The following is a 6,265-nucleotide window of genomic DNA, read 5'->3' as shown; positions in this document are numbered from 1 at the left end:
TATTAACACTGGAGTTTGGAGTTCTCAGTTCAATGTATGTGTTGTGTTGGAAGCGTGGCTCATGTCCAGACAGACCACACCAAGCCAAAAACAGTTCCACATGAGGTTCATTGCAGGAGAAAAGGGCAAAGGTGGTGGCAAAGAAGGAGGGGAAGAGAGAGAAAGAGGTCAAAGGGGTCTTCATTTTATTTGGATAGTGATGTAGCCATTCTCAGGTAAAGTGGGAGATGAGGTTGCCTTCACAACAGATGTGTAGGTTCCCTGTCACTGATGTGTGGTGTCACTGGTTTTGGAGCCTATCTGCAGTGCTGATACCCTGATGCCAACAGTATGAATCACAGAATGAGCAAAAAAGAAACTAACTCCAAACAGTAGAAACTCTGTAGAATGTTGAATTCTATGCTATGTGTAAGTTTATTTTAAATCTCTATAAAAATATGTCAGGAGAATATAATCTTTGTGACTGGAACCATAGGGATAGAATTCTTATAATTGATGCTAAGTGAGTAAATTGGCATAAAAAAAAAAAAGAAAGAAAAGTGGCACAGAAATTGTGGAAGTGACCAACCAATGACTAGCCCAGCTTGAGACCCATGCCATGATAGGGACTCCATCCTTGGCAGTGCCTGGAGGGCCAGGAACCAGAGGCAGGATAGCCTAGAGTCCTGGGATATAATCAAACATGACTGGCAAAGAGAGAGAGAGGAGAGAGAGAGAGAGAGAGAGAGAGAGAGAGAGAGAGAGAGAGAGAGAGAGAGAGAGAGATCAATGGGATGATTCCTAGTGATATTCTGCTATACTCATAGACTGGTACCTAGCTCAATTGTTATCAGAGAGGCTCCACCTCTCTGATAATGTACAGCCAAACATTAGGGGGAGCTTAGGGAATCCTGAGGAAGAGAAGGAGGAAAGATTGTAGGAGCTAGAGGTCAAGGATGGACACCACAAGAAAACCCACAGAATCAACTAAACAGGACTCATAGGGGCTCATATCGACTGAACCACCAACCAGGGAGCCTGCAGGGGACTGATCTAGGCCCTCTGCACATATGTTACAGTTTTGTAGCTTCATCTTCTTGTGGGACTTCTGACAGAAGGAGCAGAGGCTATCTCTAACACTTTTCTCTTTTTGAGTTGCCTCATCTAGTCTTATTAGGAGAGGAGGTGTTTTAATCTTACTGCAACTGGATACGCTAGTTGATATCCATGGGATGCCCACCCTTTTCTAAAGAGAAATGGAGGAATAAAGGAGGCTGGGAAGAGAGGTTTGGGAGAGGGAGGGGAGGAGAGAAGGGAGGGGAAAATGGTCAGTTGTTAAAAAAAAAAAAAGTTCAGTATTAGTTCAGAACCTGAGGAATCAGAGTGAGATGATGTCTGTAGCAAAGACATGAAAGGAAAGGAGGCATAGCCATGGACTGCTCAGGAGAAAGTAAGGATGCAATAATGCTTCAGCTAAATCTTTAAGGATGGATACTTTATGAACTGAAAAAGCACTATTTTATCTTAACGGGAATAGTAATGCATATGCTACTGTATAGTATGACCTATTAAGATGTATCTTCAGTCACAACATTTGATGGCAACTGGTTGATTAAAATTTCAAATTTCTGGAGCTGGAGGAAGGGCTCAGAGGTAAATAGAGCTTAAGATTTTGCAGAGGATCCAAGTTAATTTCCTAGCACCATTGGCTAGTGTCAGAAGATTGTCTGAAATATTAGCTGAGGAGGGTTGAAACCTCAAGTCTTTGCAGACATCACACGCATTTGTAAATACCCACCCACAGACAGACAGGCAAGCAGAGAGAGACACACACACACACACACACACACACACACATACACACGAGAGAGAGAGAGAGAGAGAGAGAGAGAGAGAGACAGAGAGACAGAGAGACAGAGACAGAGAGACAGAGACAGAGAGAGAGAGAAACAGAGGGAGAATAAATCCTTTATGTGTTTTTGTTTTTGTCAAATTGCTTTGGAAGTTTTGTTTTGCTAACATGACGTCCTAGAATATATTCATTTATAACTCAAAGTCAAATTAGCAGAAAAGCCAAAGAATTCTATGAAATTACAAAGGTATGGCTTGCACAATGGTTAGTAACTTCACATTGAAAGCCCTCCCCAAAAGGTCAGAAACAATTCACAATATATGAGGGGGTAAACAAGTGCGTTAAGAAAATATTAACATTGTTATCATAGTGACCAAAGTCTATGAAATAAAATTAATGCCACAGAGGCAGTAAAAATCATTTTATAAAGTCTGTCAAGTTTTGTGGTATTATGTAAATTTGAAGCAATAAAGGAACAGTGGTAGATAATATCACTTGTAGCTTTTGGAACTGATATCCAGATATAGGTGTTATTAAAAAACTCAAAGGTGTTTGAATCTGTGAAAAAACTAAAGACTAGTTCTGGCTATGTAGTAAGTTTTATTTAAATAAATTTAAAAGTGTAAGTGCTGTGGTGGTTTGAATGTGAAAGGCTTCTCATAGGTTCATATATTTGAAAGCTTGATACCCAGGTGATAGGTATTTTGGGGAAGGATTATGAGGTGTGGCTTTGATGGAGGTGGTATGTCAAGAGAGGTGGACTTTGAAGTTTCAAATTCCTTGCCTTGCAATCAAAGTTCTCTCTCTCTCTCTCTCTCTCTCTCTCTCTCTCTCTCTCTCTCTCTCTCTCTCTCTCTCTCTCTCTCTGTCTGTCTTGTGGTTGCTGTCTCAAGATACAAGATCTCGGTTCCTGTGCTAGCACCATGCCTGTCTGTCTCCCTGCCATGATGATCATGGACTCCCTCACTGAAACAGCGAGAAGCCCCCAAAGAAGACTCTTATAAGATGCCTTTTTCTCTGTTGTAATTGATTATTTATAAAACATCACAGCAATACAAATATACCTGAAACAGGCACATTTTCTCTTTTAGTAAAGGATAACATTTTAAAATGTGGATAAAATGTAAGGTTTTTAAAATTAATTTTTGTTTTGGCAACAATAAAAATCACCATCCCTCTTTCTAGTCATCCCCCCAAATATGAAAAGAAAATCCTGGCATACAAAATTTTTCAAAAACTTAAGTGGTTAGTGTGATTAGAATTAGTGATCCTCACCCTGCAGGCCATGACTCCTTTGGGGTCACAGCACTCTTTCCCAGAGGTCACATAAGACCATTGGAAAACAGAGATATAGAGGCATAACATAATAAAATCAAAACAAAATAATAGAACTAAAGAAATTCTTGTTACAAAAGATTATTATGATAGTTTGGACTACCAGTCTCTATTCATACTGATTGACTTGTTTATTTATTCTTATCTTTCCTTTCTTTTCCTTATCCTCCTTCCTTCTCATCTCCCTTTCTCCTTCCTCTTCTCCTTCTTTCTCTTCTTCACCTCCTCCTTCTTCTCCCTCTCCTCCTCCTTCATTTTGTGATACAAGGTCTCATTTGTCCAATCGTACTAACTTCAAACTGCCTAATATCAAAGTCTTGCCTTCCATTATTTACTGTTTCTCCTCTTGCCTTTTTTGCTTTACTTTCTGTTTTGTCAATTGCTTCTGAAGTAACACAAAACATGTTTCAAACAGGATTGAATTCAGTTCCTCAGAAAATTGGACATAATACTACTTGAGGACCCAGCTATGTCACTCCTGGGCATATACTCAGAATATACTGCAACTTTTAATAAGGACACATGCTCCACTATGTTCATAGCAGAAGCTGGAAAGAACCCAGATGTCCCTCAACATAGAAATGGATACAGAAAATGTGGTACATTTACAAAATGGAGTACTACTCAGCATTAAAAAACATCATCCTAAGTGAGGTAACCCAGTCTCAAAAGAACACTCATAGTATGCACTCACTGATAAATGGATATTAGCCTAGAAGCTTGCAATATCCAAGACACAATTCACATATCAAATGATGCCCAAGGGGAAGGAGGGAATGGCCCTTGGTCCTGGAAAGGTTTGGTGCAGCAGTGTGGGGGAATGCCAGGACAGGGAAGTGGGAAGGGGTGGATTGGGGAGCAGGAAGAGGGCTTATGGGACTTTCGGGGAAGGGGATCCAGGAAAAGGAAAATCACTTGAAATGTAAATAAAGAATATGTCGAATAAAAAATGAATTAATGAAATTCTTAGGCAAATGAATGGAATTAGAAAATATTATCCTGAGTGAGGTAACCAAATCACAAAAGAACACACATGGTATGCACTCACTGATAAGTGGATATTAGCCTAGAAGCTTGGAATACCCAAGACACAATTCACATATCAAACGATGCCCAAGAAGAAGGAAGAACAAAGTATGGATACTCTGGTCCTTCTTAGAAGGGAGAACAAAGTACCTACAGAAGGAGATACAAAGTGTGGAGCAGAGACTGAGAGAAAGACCATCCACAGACTACCCCACCCAGGGATCCATCCCGTATACAGTTATAAAACCCAGACTCTATTATCGATGCCCACAAGTCTTGCTGACTGGATCCAGATATAGCTGTCACCTGGGAGGCTCTGCTAGTGCATGAGAAATACATAGGGGGGCACTCCCAGCCAGCCATTGAACTGAGCACAGGATCCCCAATGGGGGAGCTAGAGAAGGACCAAAGGAGTTGAAGGGGTTTGCAGCACCATAGGACAATGAGCCACCCAGTACTCCCAGAGCTCCAAGGGACAAAAACATCAACCAGATAGCACATATGGTGTTATGTATGTTATGTATGGCTCCAGAGGCATAGGCAGCAGAGGATGGCCTTGTTGGACATCAAAGGGAGGAGAGGCTCCTGGTCAGCAGTGTAGGGGAATACCAGAACAAGGAAGCAGAAGGGGGTTGATTGGGGAACAGGGGGAGGGGAGATGTCTTATGGGACTTTTGCGTGGGGGGGGACCCGAAAAGGGGAAATAATTTGAAATGTAAATAAAGAATATATCTAATAAAAAAAGAAAAAATAACTAGTAGAAAAATAGAAAAAATATTGAGGATTATCAGAAAAAAAAGAAAAAGAGAATTTTCAGGCACATGTGCCGTCATTGTCGTCATATTTGCACTCTTTTTCCTACCCAGAAAACAGCTCTATTAGAGCTATCAGCATGTTTTCTTTGTAGTTTCTATGTTGGAGAATCTGTTTGCTTCCCAATTTCATTAAAATTGTTCAAGACAGCATTAGCAAGCAAATTTCCAAATCCGATAAAGCACATTTTGCTCAATATTTCCTCCTATTCAATCTCGTTCCACTTCATCTACTGAAATGATAATCTATGTTTCCGACTCGCTGTAGTCACAGGGTTTTACTATAGCATTTGGACTCACTCTCATCCAAGATTACCATATGTCCAGTATATGTCCATGTTCTTATTTTTTACATTAGCTTTGTCATCAATTGCCTACTGGGTGCCCAGGTCTCCTATGTGTTCTTTCTCTCTCTCAGAAGATTCTTGGCTGTCCAGCAACAATTATACATAGGCTTTTAAAAATTATATTGTTAGATATAACCAGTGTGTCCAACAAGGCAAGATAAAAGGAATTTGCCAACAAACACAATGCAAAAGCCTCTTGTTTTCTATTATATTTATTTCATAGGTTGAGAGTTGTGTCTACTATTAGACAGATTAGATGAGTTATTTATTCACCTTTTTCCTGTCAATCTCTTCTTTTTCTGATCTTCCATAAAATTGTATAATTCATGTGCAATAGAACTATGAAGGCCAGAATAGAAATTTGCTTAACTCTACAACATTAGATTGATCTTCCAAGGCAAGTGTTGTCAGTGAAACTGGTCCACAATTACTATGTAATTGCAGCTACATCCAAGAAGCTCCCTAGTATGGCACTGATTTCTGAAGGAAGCCAGCCAAATATTTGATGGTGCATTTGTTGGTTTGTAAGAAAATAGTTATAATTTCCAATAATCTTCATAAAGGATTCACCAAAATTATAATCTTGATGTTAACATTAAATAGAGTTAATGATAAGTTTATAGCAAAGAGATTACAACAATGTCAAGGGTTGCATTTTTAGAGGGTTGCATTTTAAACATTACTTAATGTTGATTGTTTGAGGTTTTGGTAAGGACATTGCCAAGGGCAAGCCTTGGCTTGGAGAGGAATTCCTAGAAAGGGATGTTTGGGAGTAGCAAAAGAACTACTGGAAATCAGTCATGTGTATAGCCAAGAGCTGTGTTCTGCTTTAGCTGGCTCTCCAGAGAGCTGTGTAGATAGTGCAGCTATTGCCGATCAAAGCTCAGTTTTTCATTTGTATATCTATTCAATCA

This window comes from Apodemus sylvaticus, chromosome 11, assembly GCF_947179515.1.
Source record: "Apodemus sylvaticus chromosome 11, mApoSyl1.1, whole genome shotgun sequence".
Lineage (NCBI taxonomy): Eukaryota > Metazoa > Chordata > Mammalia > Rodentia > Muridae > Apodemus > Apodemus sylvaticus.
The sequence above is the reverse complement of the archived record's forward strand: the minus strand, read 5'-3'. Positions refer to the sequence as shown.